General features: G+C 41.5%; 1 protein-coding gene and 1 long non-coding RNA gene across 12 annotated transcripts in view; one reads left to right on the top strand and one right to left on the bottom strand.

The window, feature by feature from the left end:
* Positions 1 to 19,282, bottom strand: part of DNAJC5B (DnaJ heat shock protein family (Hsp40) member C5 beta) — a 129,491-nt gene that overhangs the window by 73,795 nt on the left and 36,414 nt on the right. For 2 of the 7 annotated variants that reach the window (XM_033202509.1, XM_033202514.1), the window contains exon 1: positions 7,949 to 8,053. The exons of 4 other annotated variants lie outside the window; for them this stretch is intronic. The gene's annotated coding sequence lies outside the window, so the exon portion shown is untranslated. Of the gene's footprint in view, positions 1 to 7,948; positions 8,054 to 19,282 lie in introns of those variants that run through there. One more of the 7 variants, XR_004435214.1, reaches the window with a different exon arrangement.
* Positions 7,241 to 19,282, top strand: part of LOC117078945 — a 34,368-nt gene continuing 22,326 nt past the window's right edge. Inside the window, exons 1-4 of one of the 5 annotated variants that reach the window (XR_004435216.1) lie at positions 8,106 to 8,694; positions 11,968 to 12,028; positions 14,784 to 14,879; positions 16,724 to 16,799. This is a non-coding gene — a long non-coding RNA (uncharacterized LOC117078945). Of the gene's footprint in view, positions 7,317 to 8,105; positions 8,695 to 11,967; positions 12,029 to 14,783; positions 14,880 to 16,723; positions 16,800 to 19,282 lie in introns of those variants that run through there. The other 4 variants (XR_004435218.1, XR_004435219.1, XR_004435215.1 and 1 more) reach the window with 4 other exon arrangements.

Genomic DNA, 19,282 nt, shown 5'->3' with positions numbered 1-19,282 from the left:
AATAGGTGCTTAAGAAAAAATAATAGGTTGCTTTTAATGATTGCTATTTCTGTTATCTCAAAACTAAGCAAGAAATGACGCCTAAATGTAAAGCTGACTGAAATTATGTTAAGGGATAGGAGGAAATGCCAATAATGACTTAAATAGCACTTATTATTTGTATGCTATTCAGATGGTATCTTTTATCTTCTAAAATGAGCATTTATAATAACGTGTATATCAATTGTGGCAATATCATTACCTTAAATTCTGGGAAATGCATTTTTAAATATATATTGATAACTACCTCCTTCTAGTTGTATAGTTCTTTAAAATTAAAGAATTATATTAATTGGACTATGATTTTACCATTCCCTAGTTATGATGAAATCACTGATATGCAAACCTGACGGTCTGCTAACGAGGGTGAAGAAAGTGCTCACTGATTGCTTCTGCAACTTATAGAGGTGGTGAGAGGCTCTCACGAACATGCGCCCAGGAGAAAGCCATCACTACGAGATTCCAGACACAAGGGAGGACTGTGAGCAGCCTCCAGATGTGAATAAGGAAAGACTCACGCCTGTAATTTCAGCACTTTGGGAGGATGAGGCAGGCAGATCACTTGAGGTCAGGAGTTCAAGACCAGCCTGGCCAACATGGTGAAACCCCTGTCTCTATGAAAAATACAAAAATTAGCAGGGAATGGTAATCTCAGCAGGGCACCTGTAAAATTAGCAGGGCACCTGTAATCTCAGCTACTGGGGAGGCTGAGGCACAAGAAACACTTGAACCTGGGAGGCGGAGGTTGCAGTGAGCTGAGATCGTGCCACTGCAATCCAGCCTGGGTGACAGAACAAGACTCTGTTTCAAAAAATAAATAAATAAATAAAAAAGAAAAAAAAAAAAAAGAACATGCCACAACAGCACAGACTACAGGTGGAGGAGGAAAAGAAGACCTCACCACTCTGTCAAGTGGACTTACCAATAGAGGAAGGGGGCAGTGGTGGCAGGGGAGGAACAGAGCAAGTCGATCGTGACCCATGATTCTGGAGACGAACTACTTTCTGACAATATGAGTATGCCTTGAAGTGATTCATAAGAAAAGATGCAGTCAGAAGACGTGGTATGTTTAGTTTCTTAAAGGTTCTAGGTAGGAATAAAGGATGTAAGGAGATTTTAATCTTTTGTTGTATAGGCCATGACTTTGAAGAGAAAGGAAGATGTAGGAAGGGGACTGTTGGCCCGGGATGGTGTCAAAAGACACAGTTGATTTTCTGGTGATGACTCTGAGCTACCAGATATTAAATACCCATCAAGAAGCACCGTGAAGACTATGAAGGCTATCAAATAACCCAGCTGGCAGAAGACTTGCCTCCTAATGAAGACTTTCAACTGAAATCTGAGTTGGAGAGGAAGACGGGCTCCATTATATTTACACTATGAAGGGCAATAAAAGATAAAATGCCCAATATTTTTTAGAAAACATAGCAGGAAGACTACCAGGAACAGTATTTATAGGCACAGTTGTTTATTCACCAAGGTTGATTGAATAACTAGTTGCCCTGGAGACTGTAACAAATGAATGAGATCCAGGCCCCATATCAACTGGAAGTGTCTTCTCCGAAGCAAATGTCTGAGGAGCTGTCGACCACCCCTACTCTCACTGTCAAAAGTTTCATCTCTGAGAAGGGAGAGAGAGATCCAGTCTCTTTAGAGGGCATCAGCAGGAAGTGATGCTGTGCCATGGACAGTATCATTTCTAGGCCATGCCAGAAACCCAGGTGTCTCCCTTCTCTCACCCTCTCCATTTAAACCATGCTGATCAATTAACCAGGCCTAATCACGCCTCCTTTCTAAAGGTCTCTGAAGTCCACTCTCTTCCTGTTTCTTGAATAGAGGTAGTGAACTTGGTCACTACCCTTGACCAAGCTTATTATCTCCTGCCAGACTTCTGACAGTCCTTTCTCCAGTCTTTCTCTGGTCCCCATATACTAATTCCTTTAAAATGCAAATATTATCCCATCACTGCCCTGCTGATAACTCTTCAAACTTGCCCGTTGATCTTTAGCTAAAAGTCCAGCTTCTTAGCAGGGCTAGTCCCTAGGACTTGCCCCTGCCTCCAGTGCCACTTCTTCCCAATGCCATCCTGTCCACTCAAACCCAGTTTCTACTAACTACTATGCACGTTTAGCTCCATGAACACACCATTCTGTCTGTCCTCTGAGTCTTTACACATGCTCTTCCCTGTCTCAAAACATTCTTCTGCTCCCTTCGCCCTGGTCTCCCAATCTCACCTGGCTCACTTCTTCAGCACAAAGGGTTAAAATTTTTTAAATGTCAGGAAAGTGTCACAAATGATGGAGGTAGGAAGCAGTGGCCCCTGGGAAGTGGGAATCCCGGAGGAGGCTGCATTAGGAGTTCAACTATCAGAAAAGCTGAAGAAATTGCATGAGCAAGACCATGGAGGCAAGAAAAGTACTGGGCAAGCTGGAAAATTGAAGGCAGACAGATCTGCCTGCATAAGAGGTGGGGAGGAATGGGTAAATGGGTGGCCAAGGGGAGAGGCTTGGTCCAGTGAAGCTAGAGAAGGTGAGGGGCCTTGAAAACCAAGCAAAGGAGTTTAGTCCTTGTTTTACAAACAATGGGAAAAACTTGAAACTGGGGAGTGCTGATTTCTATTTTAGAAAGGTGTGGCCAACGAGTGCAGAGGAATGGGGCTGGAGAGATGAGTGACCTTAGAGGAAGATGAGGAGATGAGGGCCCAGACCAGGGTGGCAGCAGGAAGAACTGGCTGAGGCAATGGGTTCGGAAAAGATGTGGAGATCCAACCCCCTAAACTCAATGCTCAGTGACCGAATGCAGCAGTAGAGAGTGACTCAGGAATCAGAGGGGACTTTAGATCCTCGCCAGAGAAACTGGGAATATGGTGAGGCCCATTGGCTGAGGTGGGAATCACAAAGGGGGAGCAGGTTTGGGGAAGATAATGAGTTAGTTTTGGAACATGTTGACTTCAGGGTGTAGGCTCTAGAAGCCCACGAGCATAATTAAAGTCAGACACAGCCCTGGTTTCAGCATGCAGGGCTGTTCACGGAAACCACCTGTTAGAGTTCATTTTGTCCTTCCTGGTGTCCTTGTGTTTCCATGACTCCTCTTTTTCATATCCCAATGAAGCAATGTGAATTGTTTGCTTTGCACACCAAGAACGAGTCGTCAAAGCTCAGGGAGAGTGGACATGAGCGCTGGTGAGTGGGAGAAGAGTGGTTTATGCCAGGGCCAAAATTTTCACTAGGAAATTGTTTTCCTCCCTAAGTTTGTGTCAATCAGTCATACCCTGTTTCTCTTCCTTTCAAGATTCCTCCCAAGTCTCAGTGCTGACCTGCCCTCATGAGCAACCTGAACACTCCAGACAACACTGCTTCTTCCCTCTGAGCCCCTGGGGCACTTTGAAGTTCTCAGTGCGCACATTTTTCACATAGTTTTGTAGTTTCCTCTTTGCTTTTGAACTCTTTGCAGGTGTACATCTTGTCTCCTTAACTAAATTCTTAACTCTTAAAGAGCCCAACTTATGCCAAACATTTTATTTTGCTGTTGTCACAATGCCTAGTACAGTCCCAGGTGCATATTAAGTTTTTAAAAGTTCAAACTGGATTGAAACTGACATTGAATTCATTTGGCATAGAAAGGAGACTGGAAAACAACCTCCTTGAAAGGACATGGTATGAGAGGAGATAAGGTCGATGTAGGGAGGGAAATAGCGCCAGTTCCTACCATGCAGAGGAACATATCCTAACTTTAAAAAAAGCTTTCCCTCTCTTGTAGTAATAATGATTTTGCATTCTAAATATACTTGAAAGGACGAGAATACTGGTCTTCTAGGTGCCAAGGAAGTTGTCTTCTCAACTGGCTAAAACGTCCATTTTCCTGAGACCACCTTTTGTGATCAACAATATTGGTAATATAAAAATGTGGAACTTGTCATTTATAGTGAATTACACGCCGTAGTACTCGGCGCCACTCAAATGGCAAGACTGACAGTGAATCTTTCACTTCCTATTGGTTAGAGCTCCATTTGTGTGGCCATGATAACGGCCCATCATGTGTGTACCCATCATGTGTGGTAACTTAAAAGGAGAGTATTCATGACTCAGCTCATGACATTTTCCCCAGGCAGAAGAGATGGAACAACCCCAAGTATTATGGTGGCCAGATTGTGTACTTGTCATATTGGAGGACCATGTCTATGGGAGAGGTGAGGAGAGGAGGCAGGAAGCTGGTTTTGTAAATCAATGAATCTCAAAGATTTCTGGGGCTGTCCTGCTACCAGTGCCTGGCACTCTACCATCCACATCACATATAATATGGATCCCTGCTCCCTGGACAGCAGGATGCCCTTTATCCTTACAGGACATTGGAATAATGGGACCACAACTTGTAGCTTTCAGTAGGAGACACAATTAAGAGGAGGAGGAGGAGGTGTGGCTTGAAAGGAGGATGAGTAGGTCAGGCGGTGGGTATTCTAAAAGCCCAAACTTGAGCACCACACAATCTATGCATTTTTAAAAATTGCACTTGTACCCCGTATATTTACACAAATACAATAAAAATTAAAGCACATCGGGTTCTACTCTCTGGAGTAGCATGAAGCATGCCTCCGGAGGTCAGCAAAGATGATGGGAAAAGGCACTCACTAGAGTGCTTGCTTCACAGCTGTGCCAAGGACTTGACTCCCCATGCATTTTAGAGCATACCTTCCCCCTTCTGAGGTTCCCACGGGATAGCAGGGTAAACAGCAGGAGAGCTCCTTCTCAGCCCTGGTGGCACCAACGCCCCTTGGCTCTGGGTCACATTCCTCCACAGACTTCACGGGCCTCAGGTTACAAAGGCCCTGTTGCACAATTCTTGGGAGAGTGGGCATGGGGGCTGGGCTGGGATGACAGGCAGTGTCCTGCGCGTGTCAGAGATCCAGCGTGGCCACTTGCCAAGGTGCCTCAGGGGATGGCAGCAAGAGGAGACTCTGCTGTCTCAGGATCTTCAGAGAGATAGCTTCCTTTGCTTTTTTTCCTTCCAAGTCTCTTAAATGAAACTTGTCAAGGCTGCATCTTCTCCAGTAATTCAAGAGAAAACATTTCAGAAGTTTACTTGGCACACCTGTGTTTCATTTTACTGGAGAGATTTGATACTTCAAAACCACAGTGAAGAATTCTGAAACTTAAACTTCTTTTATCCCTCTTTTTTCACAACTAGTTTTCTCCTGTAGTTACATGGCGTGGTGTGTGTAAAATTACTCAATGTATTACACAACTTTTAAAATTAATATGGAAGCTGAAAGCCATTACAACAACCGTTTAAAGCCTATGCCATGATGGAATGGTATTTCTTATGCTCCTTCTTGTTGGTAATTGCTTCATAATTATCTTTTATTAAAGGCAATCTGCATATAAAACCAGAAACATATGGAAAATCCTTACAGGAAGTTCACATTTTAGTTGGCTAAAAAACAATTTAATGGCCTAGAAAATACTTATCAGACTTCTCTAAGGCTAATGATGGCGCTGATGACTATAAAAATTAGGTCTCTATTTATATTAAAACATTCTTCAGTTCATTTCATTTTCTTTCAGAATTTGGATCTTTGGACTGATATTAATATATTTGCAATGAATTTAATTGGAAAAACACTGAGTACCTGCACCCAGGGACTGCCCCGGCTCAAACTTGCAGATTAATTATGGACGCAAGACATATATAGCATCATGTATGCCAAACCCTGGACAAGTCTAAGGAGGCTCCTCCTACACTATCATGTTAATTCCAAATAGAATATTAATTCATTGGATAAGTCAGATAAGTCTCATATAGAAGATATATTAGGTAAGTAAGGGTAGGTCAGTTACCACGGATGGATGTAATAGCCAGCCCCACACCTGCCAGATAAAGTGTTTACTCATCTGTACATTCAAGGGTGTACACACACATGCTCATAAACAAAGTATTGTCTACCTAAACTGGAAAAGACAAGGCCACAGGAAGACTATATATTTATTATAAAGTAAAAATCTGGTAAATTGTATAATTTTTTTTTGTAAGAAAAAAAGATTACTTCTAATCAGCCCTCAATTTACAGTAGCTAGTCCGTTTCCCTGGATTTATTTTCACTGTTATCTCAGTCTTTTGAATGGGGTCTTTGGTGCTTTTTCTTGTCATTAACCAAAGCTTATTTTGTATGGAGCTGCAGAGGCTAGGAGAATACCTGCTTTTACCGATAACCACACCAAAGTGATAAACGAGATTTCCTCTTTTTAGAATATTCTAACTTAGAAAATCAGAGTTAGTTCAAATATGAACCAATACATTCATTCATTGTGGGGCAGAGTGTATTGGAGAGGCCACCAGGCTGAGAGTGAGGGGACTTAAACTTGAGTCCCCAGCACTAACTAGCTTGATACCCTTAGCCGAGACACTTCTCTGTCTGGTTTCTCCTTCTGGAAATGAAGCTGTGGAATGGATGATCTCCTAGTTCCCCTCCGACTCTAAAATTCTGCAGTATGTGACAGGCTGCAGCAGCATGTGACTAACACAAGGGTCAGGGAACGTTACAGTCCATAAATGCAAATGGAGATGAGTTAGGACTTTCTGTGTTTTGTGGGTATTATCTGAGGTTCAGCTTAAACTTAGTTTTCAATGGCTATCAAGGAAGGAAGCCTAAAAACTGGACCAATGAGATTTTAATGTTCAAGGTCTTAAGTGGTTGTGATTAGATCATAACCCAATTGTGAAAATCACAGTGACTTCTGTACAGCAGTTGAATGTGTGCTATAAAGTTAATGTGCAAGTGTATTTTGTTTTTATCTGGATCTCTCAATTTTACATGCTGTGGGGACTATTACTACTTTCATAGAATGTGAGAGTATTGGCCTTACTGCTGTGACATATGTATTCGTGATGTGTTGGAGGTCAAGGAGAGTTAGAATTGTGTCCTGTGGATAGAGATTCCATCTCCTCCTCCTCTTGTCGATGGTTGTTTGGGTCCCCTGTGGGTAACTGACCTACCTGTCAGAACATGGACTCCTGCTCCCACTGAGGGAGCATCGCCATCAACTCTGACCTTGCAGGCAGAGCTCAGTGTGCCTGCCTGAGCTGTCCTGTGCTCCAACTCCGGGGTTGCAGTGTGCTAAGACCCAAGGGAGTCCACATGGGGATGAGTCACGGCCTGGCGCTGGCCCCGTGCTCCGCCCCACTGGTAAACAGAGCAGTTCTTTGCTGTCACTGAGAGGCTCTCAGGGCCCCAAGACTCCAGGAAGAAACAAGTATTGTAGAAGCCAAAACCCCAAGGCAAGGTAAAGAAAACAGAACTGTCCGCATCCCCAGCAATGATTTCACTGGCAGGAGTTGCTGGGAGCTGGGTGGGGGGTCCCGTATATGGTTCCAGCAGAACTGTTTTACTTACTTCTCAACCAAAAGCCCCTTCTCTTTTACTGCTTATTGGGGTGGCCTTTTGCCTTTCAAGGTTTGAACTTTCAAAACTCGACCTTAGAGTCAGTCTTGCTTGCTAACCCATAATATAACTTTTCACCTTTTATTACTTTTGTTGGTTTTTGTACTGGCTTCTATTAAAATACTTCCTTCAGTGAACTTATTTTTGTTTACTCTTCCCTGTCATTCTGGGGAGAAGCTATTGAAAGAAAAACACCTCTATATAGAAATATACCACCAGCAGCACAAGTGGACTACAGCCTCAGAAATGTCCTCACCATCCAGCTTCATGACAAGCAGACTGGCTGTTGGCAAGATGCACCCAGCTCTGCTTCTGCTCCTGTGGAAACTTACATTACCCTAACACAGCTGGGGCACACGCTATCTGTGCTTATACTGTTCTTCCTAAGCTTGGAGACACACTTGCCTTGAGATCTCTCCTCTTTTTCCTTTAGACATTGGCAAGTCCTCTTCCGAGCTTAGCAATGTCACGTACCTGAACTGGAGGCATGGCTGGCTGATCCCTTCTAGCTCCCTCCAGCAGCGTCCCACCTTGGCTATATCAGTAACTGCACCTCCTGTTATTTCTCCTTCCCGGTTGTCAAGGTCAAACCTGGGCTGGATATTGTGATGTCACAGAGTGGAATCCTCATTCCCCCAGATGGTCCAGCTAAGGCCCTCCTGGACAGCACTTCCTTTCCTGCCCACGGCGGGAGGTTGGGAAGGACATTCCCCCATTTCCACTTGCTCTACCATTCAAAACCTTGTGAGGGCCCTAAGGGAAGGATCCCCTTGCAGATTATAAACTGACCTGCAGAATTATGGGATCTTAACTGTGGGGAGAGACCTAGAAGACCAGCTCATGACCAGATTCTCATCTAACTCTTTTTTTTTTTACTGATAAGGAACTGAGGCCCCACGTGGTGAAGTGACAGAGCTGATTGTAGAGCCCAGGTGCTCTCAGTGTCAGCCTCTGCCATTCTGACCACGCTGCACTCAGATCTTGCTCTACTCTCTGGAGTTTGTCTACATCACAGTTTTCTGGTATGCAGCTCATCAGACAATTTTACCTGAATCCACCCATGACAAGAGACCATTTGGGTAATGTACATTATGGGAAGAGAACAGAGTCTCAGTGAAGATCATTAGTTTCCCCAGCAATGTAGATACCAGGAGTGGCTGGCTCTGGTCCTAGCCCAGACGCAGAAATCCTAAGCCACCAGACCGATTCTAGATTAACAGGTAAGGTGACTTCTGAGTAACTAATATTTTCATTGAGATTTGATGATAAGCAGCAAAACTCAAACAAAAGTCCAGAGTTAGTGTTGGCAGGGCGAGGTGGCTCATGCCTATAATCCCAGCACTTTGGGAGGCTGAGGTGGGAGGATCACTTGAGCCCAGGAGTTTGAGACCAGCTGGGCAATATAGTGAGATCCCATCTCTACAAAAAATGCAAAAATTAGCCGGGCGTAGTGGTGCATGCCTGTAGTTCTAACTACTCAGGAGGCTGACGGGGGAGGATCGCTTGAGCCCAAGAGGTCTAAGTTGCAATGAGTTGAGATTGCACCACTGCACTCCAGCCTGGATGGCAGAATGAGACCTTGTCTAAAACATACACACACCCGCGCAAACACACACACAGTATTGACTACAGCGCTATACCAGGTTCTAGTGTTGTGTAGGGGACAGGGAGGAGCAATCTGTAAAGAAATAGCATCTCACTGGAACTTCGTTCTTCATTCTTTCATATCCTTCATTTTTTTCTAGACACTAACCCCATATGGTACTAAAAAATTATCTGAATTGCATGAGACGACGTATCTGTGAAGTCAGAGAATTATGCTTTAAGAATCTCTCAAGAGGAGAACATATATTGGGCTTTTATAATACTGATAACATTTTACATCATGCTTCATTTACAAGCTATTTTCACATATATCACTCTATTTAATCTTCACAACTTGGTGAGATAAACAGTATTATTTTTAGTATAATTTTATGGATGAGAAAATTACAGCTTAGAGAAGTTGTGTCTTGCACGATATCACAAAGCTAATTAAGTGGAAAGGTTACTTAACATTAACTACAAACCAGATCTTCCACCAAGCCTTTTCCCCACCACACGCCTTGGCTGGTTGGGGAGAAATTGCCATTTGGTCCCAGAACACACTTGAAGGCCACTGCCTTAAGCAACACTTTGAGTAACAAGGAAGAAAGTATTCCCATAGGTCATAAATGCTGTTTTACTGACTTCCTAAATGTCTTCATAAAAACTTAGGGAAATGGTTAATGGACACCAATTTTAAACTTTAAAATAATATAATTATTGCCCTTCCATTCAACTATTCCACATCTGTGAATTCTCCTAAGAGAACCATTATGGATATGAGAAATATTTAGCTACAAGAGGTTTTTTTGAAGCACTGTTTATAACAGAAAACAAATATAAAGCTCAACACTGGAAAAGTGTTAAAATGGATTATGCTGAACTCATGAAAATAATGTGCATTTCCCACACTTTGATTATTCATGTGGCATCTTCAAAATATTGCCATCTGCACTAATATTTACTGAACATTTTTCCTTTAAATTAATTCACACATTTTACTGGAATAAAATTATTTAAAGTTTTTTTATTATTAACATAAGTAGAAATACAGTATTAATTGTCTTAAATGTCAGATGACAATAAAAACAAATACAATGAAAACAAAGTAATGTTATGAATGCATTAATTTGGTCCCAATACCTTGAAGAAAACACATGACTGATTTAATAAAATCACAATTAATACCCTTTTTTTCCATCACAAACTTCACCTTTCTACATTAAAAAAATCTCTTTTTTTGCCTCTGATCTATAAAAGGTTCAATGGAAAGAAGAAATGCAGTGTGTGTCTGATCCCAAATCACAGTTAGATATATTTATGCATACCTTACATTCTAAATCAGTAATTCTCAAAACTTGCTTGAAAGGTCACCTTGCTTAGAAGAGGGTATTTCCCTGGCAGGATATGCAGGGATCAAGGCCTCTTTGCTCTAACAGTCTTCCCCCAACTATCATCTCAGGGCAAATAAAGATGACATCTTTCCTTGTGTTTTGTCTTAGCCGAGCATACTCAATGCTGTACATTCTGTGGAGGTGTGGATTATGCTGCATCCCTTGAGCATACATCCCTGTGATGAAACAGGTGCACACCTGTAGCAGAGTCAGGCAAAGCCTCACACCTGGAGCACACAGAGGCTCCAGGCCCCCACGGCAATGATGAGGGAAGCCTGCACACCTCTTCAGAAGCAGGCATTCTGCAGGCTGAGTGACAGTTATAGATATTTGTAAGTCAGAGTTCAAAGGTTTTTGCTCAGTTATGGAGAAGGATTTTGTGGGGGGAAATGCTAATTTTGTCAACATTTAAATTCCACTTCAAGGCAGAATTTCTCAAATTGTGTTCTACAGAATATATATATATATATATATAATGCAGATTCCTACACAGCTTCCTGCATTTACTGCCTCCAAATCTCAGGGACTGAGTGAGAGACTCGTGTTAAGTCAAGCTCCTCCAGGAGCTTGTGGTGTAGGTGTACACAGATACTTGAGAACAATGCTCTAGGCCAGAAGTTCTCAAACTTTAGAGCAAACCAACGGAGTGCCTGGAGGACTTGTTTTGGGGTTTTTTTGTTGTTGTTTGTTTGTTTTGTTTTCTGAGATGGAGTCTCACTCTGTCGCCTATGCTGGAGTGCAGTGGCACAATGTCAGCTCACTGCCACCTCCATCTCCCGGGTTCAAGCAATTTTCTGCCTCAGCCTCCCTAGTAGCTGGGATTACAGGTGCCCACCCCCTCCATCGCCACCATGCCCAGCTAATTTTTTGTAATTTTAGTAGAGACGGAGTTTCACCATTTTGGCCAGGCTGGTCTTGAACTCCTGACCTCGTGATCCACCTGCCTCAGCCTCCCAAAGTGCTGGGATTACAAGAGTAAGCCACCATGCCCAGCTGAGGACTTGTTAAAACACAAATTGCAGGCCTCACCCATCAAGTTTCTGGTTTTGGATATCTAGAGTGAGTCTCAAGCCTTGACATTTTTAGCAGGTTCTTGGGCCTGATGGTAGACACTAGACTTTGAGAGCTACTGCACTTGGACAAAGAAATTGAATGTATAGTATAGAGTGCTCTTGGTAGTAGTACAGAATGTACAGTATTGAGTACACTCTAAAGGCATTTCCAAAGGCCTAGGAAATGGAGTTTGGACCTTGGGTCTTTACATATTCAGAAAAGAATTGGTATAGAAAGGAATTTTGTTCTTACTTTGCTTTTGGTTTTTGTTTTGTAGGATGTTTTCTACAAATAATTTTTATTTTTCCACTAAAATGCTCTTAGTCTATGTCTATCCAGTCAGGATTCTTCAAGGTTAAATAGAATCACTTTTCCTTATTTTGTACCTTTTAAAATAAGGAAAATGAAAATGAACACAATTGATGTCTGACTTTTCAAATGCCTGCATTAATTTGATTTCAGTGACCCACTGGAAACCAGTGTCAGCGTAACAACAGTTACCAGAGCTAAATCTACAAAGTAGGTAAGGAATATAAACAGACTAAGCACTAGAGATTTTAATTAAACCTAGTGACTCTGAAGTTGGACTCTCTCTTAAAAGATGTTGAGAATTCAATGTAATCCTGAAAAAGTACATCTAAATTCAGGAATTTTTACCAACCAAATACTTATGCTTAATAGAAATGAAAGTGTGCCTATAGAATCAGAAAGATCTTTCTGTTGAATCAGAAACATACTGCTAATGTTTGTAGCTACGGGACCCACCTCATGTACACACAAAATCATAACATTTTCTTAAAACAAAGGTAGTACTATATACCCCAACAGAATTCATTTTGAAGGAGTGTTAATGACATTATTAAAAGAAAATGTCAGCCAAACTGCAATAGAACATTTCCAGGCCAATAAAAGTAGTTTGAGTTGAATGCTCTAAAAGTATTGGCTTTGAAAGGTTAAAATCATAAGTGATCATAGATCCAAGAAATACAGTGCTCTAGTAATTAGCAGAGGCATTTTATGCTGTATTGTAAGTAAAGTGTAAGGGATGTATTGGTTTAGATCCTATAAGGTGATCCCTTTAAGACCAGTGCCTGCCCTTTCTATGTGGCTCTTCTCTGAAGAACAGAAAGTTATATATAGGACCAAGAACCCACACATTTTAGAAACTAAAAAAAAAAAAAAAGTTATATTTGACTTTGTGATACATTTGTGTGATTCCATTCAGACATAACTGTCTGATATTTTGGAAGTGCTTTAAACCAAACATGAGACACACTGTGAAGACCTACATTCCCAAAGATTGCAGCTAATATTGGTTTAGCTTTCCCAGTGAGTCCCTGTCCAGAAAACTTTTCTACTTTCTCCACCTATGGTAGAAATCTGTCTCTTCTCCTTTTTCTTTACCCCCAAATAGTCACAATCACAGAAACACATAATGCCATAAAGACCACGCCAAGTACAAGTGGTCTCTGCTGTGGTCTGAAAGTTCTACAAAATTCATATGTTGAAACTTAATCTTCATTGTGGTGGTATTGAGAGGTGGGTCCTTTTGCAGAGTGACTAAATCACTCATTGTATTAGTTCCTCCTCACGCTGCTCTGAAGAAATACCCGAGACTGGGTAATTTATAAAGAAAGAGGTTTAATTGATTCACGGTTCCGCATTGCTGGGGAGGCCTCAGGAAACTTACAGTTGCGGCAGAAGGCAAAGGAGAAGCAGGCACCTTCTTCCCAGTGTGGCAGAATGGAGCGAGTGCAAGCAAGGGAAATGGAAATGCTGGACGCTTATAAAACCATCAGATCTCGTGAGACTCACTCATTATCACAAGAACAGCATGAGGGAAACCACCTCCATAATCCCATCACTTCCCACTGGATTCCTCCCACAACATGTGGGGATTATTAGGATTACAATTCAAGATGAAATTTGAGTGGGGACACAGCCAAACCGTATCACTCATGAATGGATTAGTGCCTTATAAAAGGGCTGGAGGAAACTAGCTGAGGCACTTTTACTCTTTTGCTTTTCTGTCATGTGAGGACACAGCATTTGACTCTTCCAGAGGATGTGGCTATAAGGCACTACCTTGGAAGCAGAAAGCAGTCTTCACCAAGGCCGGTGCCTTGGTCTTAGACTTCCCAGCCTCCAGCACTGTGAGAAACAAAATCCTGTTATATATAAATGACCCAGCCTGTGGTCCTTTTCTATAGTAGCATAAATGGACCAAGACAGTCTCCAACCTCAATTATGCCCTCAGCACAGGGCAGTTCTCTCACTGTCCACTGCACAGTCATTGCAAACTCTCACCAGTCTCTGGAAGCCTTTCATTTGTGTGCTTCTCATTCTTAGCAGTGAGCCTCATTTCCTCTGCGAAAAACTCAGAAACCATTAACTATTCCCATTTTCAATTCCAAACCTACCCTACTCTAAATACATCTACATCTATGCCCACTCTTAACACCTTCCTGCAGCTCAGTGGAAAGGCATTCTCTTTCAGACCAAGGCTAATACTTCTCTATGTGACCTGAGCCCCCAGCCCCCATTTAATACTGCTACTTTTGAGAATTTGCTCCTTCAATTATTCCCTTTAACTAATTTCTACCACAGTCTCTCTCTCTCTCTCTCCTCTCTCTCTCTCTCTCTCTCTCTCTCTCTTTTCTGGCTCTCCCTTCTCAGCATAAAAACATTCTCAAGTCTTTTCTATTCATAAAAACAAGAAACCTCCCTGAACCCCCAAGCCCCTCTCCCCAACACAGCTACTTAAAGTTCTCTCTTCTCCTCCAAGCTAAGCTAATGGAAAAAATAATAATAATCTACTGCATTTCCTCTCAAGCCATAAGACTGATGTCTGAAACAAGACAAGGAGGAGATAAAAGAACACAGACTTGTTAATCATTTTATACTTAATCATTTCCCTTCATGGCGTCACTACCAAATTCTCCCAGGATTTCCTCAAGCTACAGCTGGAAGACAGACTACCCATGTCCTTGCCTCAAAGACTGTTTGCAGCATTTTAATGTGATCTTTCTCACTATAATGCTGTTGCCAGGATATCGGGGAATGGAATATGTGTAGTTCAGGGTCAGATGGACTCAGAATCCCTCCAGTTACCCTCCAGCTGTGTTTCTGGCTTACCTTGGTGTTGGAATCACAGGAAAGCAAGTGTTTGGAAGTGTCCTCTCCTCATGAGATCTTGGTGTCATCTGTATGTTCCCTTGAAACCACTGACTTTTCATTTTTACTAAGTCACCTCTGATCACCTTCCCTTTTATTTTCAGATGGATTATCCTCTGAATTCCCCCTGTGCTTAATACTCTTATAGCATTAAGAAACCTAAAGAAATCTACCTTGATCTTTTCTCTGAGCAGTTTAGGGTGAGTTCTACCCAGTTTATTTCCATAACTACGCCTTGATTCTAAGATTAAATTGGTTAGGAGATAACTAAGAGCTAATAACAGCTTTTTAGGAAAAGAAAATAAGAAAAGACTACCATATAAATCAAGGCATCAATTGAACACGTGTTCCAATTTAAGAGACGCTTAAATGTAGAAAAAGGGACTGCTGTTTGGAATATATGGAATACAGTATTGGCCAGACACCAGAGCCAGGCCTGTAATCCCAGCGCTGTGGGTGGCCAAGGCCCGGAATTGGAGATCAGCCCAGACAACAGAGAGAGACTGCATCTTTACAAAAATTTTTAAAAATTACCTGAGCGTGGTGGCATGCACCTGTAGTCCTAGCCAGTCGGGAGACTGAGGTAAGGGGGATCACTTGAGCCCAGGAGTTTGAGGTTACAATGAGCTATGATTGCCCCACTGCACTCCAGCCTGAGCAACAGAGCCAAACACTGTCTCAAAATAAAAAAAAAAAAAGAAAAAGGGAAAGAAAGAAATACAGTATTTATTTTTGTTGACTACTTAGTATGCAAAACACTCCCACGGGATAGAAAGGGTCACAGTAGTACCTGCTGGAAGAACTACCCCCCAGAGCAGGGAGACAAAAGTTACACACAACTCAACTGCAAATCAAGTGTGAAAACAGCGTTGTTAAGACTACTATTTTTGCAGTTACAGCCTGAATTCCAATCCTTGCCCAATTTTTTCATCTATAAAGAGGAAAGAATGATACCTTCCTTGCAGGAGTGCTGCAAAGAAGAAAGGAGACACCGACTGTAGACTTTAGCATGGTTGAAGCATAGTGGAAGTTCTCAATGACAAAGCAGTGTCATTTTTTACTATTATTAGCTTTATTATAGAGAAAAAATAGATGCTCTATGGATTTAAAGAAGGAAGAGGTCATCTTTTCTTGGGAAACACAAGTAAGACTTCATTTAGCAGGTGGTCTTTGAGAAGAGCCTCGAAGGATTAGTGATACTTCTTCTTCTTTTTTTTTTTGTTTTGAGACGGAGTCTCGCTCTGTCACCCAGGCTGGAGTGCTGTGGCCGGATCTCAGCTCACTGCAAGCTCCGCCTCCCGGGTTCACGCCATTCTCCTGTCTCAGCCTCCCGGGTAGCTGGGACTACAGGCGCCACCACCTCGCCCGGCTAGTTTTTTGTAGTTTTTAGTAGAGACGGGGTTTCACCGTGTTAGCCAGGATGGTCTCGATCTCCTGACCTCGTGATCCGCCCGTCTCGGCCTCCCAAAGTGCTGGGATTACAGGCTTGAGCCACCGCGCCCGGCCTAGTGATACTTCTTTAGGGCAAGGTGGAGAACCGCTTCTCCCAGCTCTCTGCAATCCTGACAAACACAGTGACCCTACCAGCATGACCACCTTGAGAGTCATGGGCAGAGATGACACTTTGTACATGTTAAAATTTATAATACTTATTTATAATTGTACCTAGTGAACTTTTTAATTCAATAAATTCCTATTTATATCATTGCTTTGAAACAGGCAATACTTGTTAAGGGGCTATAATGTTCATAAAATAGTCAGAAAAGCAAATAAAGGATATTTTGAATAAGCGTTACTGTGAAATCATTTCAAAAGCATGTACTTGTTATTAATGACAGGCAGTGCGTTATGTGCCTCTGGCTTGGCATCCTGTCTCTGGAGTACATGTCGTAAAGGAAGAAAAGTGGGTAATTATATTTTACATGAACATCAAATTGAGTGTTCCTTCCTTGTAGTTTTGTAAAGTAAAATTGTGGCAAGATTGTCCCCAGTTAATGCCAGGAAAAAATAAAAAATAAATGTTATTTAAAAACATGTCTCTTAGAAACACAAGTGAAACTTGCTCACGTGGTTTGCAGTCACTGAACGTAGATCAGCTCCTGTGAAAACAAACTCCATGGGTAAGTCTGAATTATTTTGTTATGTTGGTATTTTGTTGCATCATATGTTGCTTAACGTGAAATTAAATATATAGTTTGTATCGGAGTGAAATAAATATCAATGGTATTATTGGTTAATCCGTTATTGGCAGACTCTAATAACTCTGTTATGATAAGGATTTTAATTCTATCTATATTCATCTTAACAGGTGCAAACTTCTGGCTCAAAAAATGAACAAGTAACTTTTCAATCTTGTTCTATAAATATAAAAGTTAATTTTTGTCTCAGATGTCTGTTTTAACAATTATCTTCAAGGTATTTATAATAAAAACACAGTTGAAAATGTGCCCTTAATACTTGTGTATTCTGCACAAAAATGATCTTAGGTCATTCTAGAACATAAGATTCTAACATTTATTAGGATTCTATATCTCTAGCTGATTCCCAAGCTATTTCTTGCTTTTTTGTGTGTGTGGTTGTTGTTGTTTTTGTTTTGTTTTGTTTTGTTTTGTTTTGAGATGAAGTCTTGCACTGTCCCCCCAGGCTGGAGTGCAATGGTGTAATCTTGGCTCACTGCAACCTCCGCCTCCCAGGTTCAAGCTATTCTTCTGTCTCAACCTCCTGAGTAGCTAGGAATACAGGCACACACCACCACACCTGGCTAATTTTTTGTATTTTTAGTAGAGATGGGGTTTCACTATGTTGGCCAGGTTGGTCTTGAACTCCTGACCTTGTGATCCACCCGCCTGGGCCTCCCAAAGTGCTGGGATTACAGACATGAGCCGCCATGACTGGCCCAGTATTTATTTATTATAGAATCTTGTCTGGGACTATATTATTGCCTGGGTTTTTTTTCCTTCAACTTTTAAGTTCAGGGGTACACGTGCAAGATGTGCAGGTTTGCTACATAGGTAAACATGTGCTGTGGTGGTTTGCTCCACAGATCATCCCATCACCTAGGTATTAAGCCCAACATCCATTAGCTATTCTGCCTGATGCTTTCCCTCCCCCTCACCCCCCATCAACAGGCCCCAGTGTGTGTTGTTCCCTGCCATGTGTCCATGTGTTCTCATCATTCAGCTCCCACTTATAAATGAGAACATGCAGTGTTTGATTTTCTGTTCCTGTGTTACTTTGCTGAGGATAATGGCTTCCAACTCCATCCATGTGCCTGCAAAGGACATGATCTTGTTTCTTTTTACGGCTGCATAGTATTCCATGGTATATATGTACCACATTTTCTTTATCCAGACTATCACTGATGGGCATCTAGGTTGATTCCATGTCTTTGCTATTGTGAATAGTGCCACAATGAACATATGTATGCATATCTTTATAAAAGAATAACTTATGTTCCTTTGGGAAGATACCCAGTAATGGGATTGCTAGGTCAAATGGTATTTCTGCCTCTAGGTCTTTGAGGAATCACCACACTGTCATCCACAATGGTTGAACTATAATTTACATCCCCACCAACACTGTAAAAACATTCCTTTTTCTCTGTAACCATGCCAGCATCTATTGTTTCTTGAATTTTTAATAATCTCCATTGTGACTGTCATGAGATAGTATCTCATTGTGGGTTTGATCTGCATTTAATGATCAGAGATGTTGAGCTTTTTTTTCACATTTTTTTTTGGCCATATGTATGTCTTCTTTTGAGAAGTGACTGTTCATGTCCTTTGCCCACTTTTTAATGGGGTTGTTTTTTCTTGTAAATTTGTTTAAGTTTTTTGTAGATCCTGGATATTAGATCTTTGTCAGATGGAAAGATTGCAAAAATTTTCTCCCACTCTGTGGGTTGTCTGTTCACTCTGATAGTTTCTTTTGCTGTGCAGAAGCTCTTTGGTTTAATCAGATCCGATTTGTCCATTTTTTCACCTTTGATGTAATTGCTTTTGGCATTTTCATCATAAAATCTTTGCCTGTGTCTATGTCCTGAATGGTATTGCCTAGATTTTCTTCTGTTTTTTTTTTTGTTTTTGTTTTTGTTTTTGTTTTTGTGGTTTTTAAGTTTTTAATCCATCTTGAGTTAATTTTTTATATAGTGTAAGGAAGGGGTCCAGATTCCATTTTCTGCATATCATTGCCTGAGTTTTAGTAGTATCACTAATTATTAAAGTTTGATACAAAATACTGCATAAAGAATACTTTATTGAACTCTAGTCATTTGGAAACATTTCTAGCATCTCTCAGGGGTGTGGTGTTTGGAATACTCTAACCTGATTTTGGATATAGAGTGCCTCCTTATCCAAAAAAGTCCTTCAACTTTCTTTCCTACCTACTTCCTCACTTTTAAATCCCAAATAGAACTATTCCTCCCTTCCTTGGGAAACTTTACCAGCAGAATTAATCAGCTTTTGTTGTGATAATGTTGTGTAACACAATTTCTGGGTTTAGCTGGGCGTGGGTGGCACATGCTTGTAGTCCCAGCTACTTGGAAGACTGAGGTGGGAGGATCGTTTGATCCCAGGTGGTCAAGGCTGCAGTGAGCTCTGATAGC

This window comes from Trachypithecus francoisi, unplaced genomic scaffold (genome assembly GCF_009764315.1).
Source record: "Trachypithecus francoisi isolate TF-2019V2 unplaced genomic scaffold, Tfra_2.0 Lachesis_group7, whole genome shotgun sequence".
Lineage (NCBI taxonomy): Eukaryota > Metazoa > Chordata > Mammalia > Primates > Cercopithecidae > Trachypithecus > Trachypithecus francoisi.
Note: the sequence above shows the minus strand (reverse complement) of the source record. Positions and strands in the feature narration are given on the sequence as shown.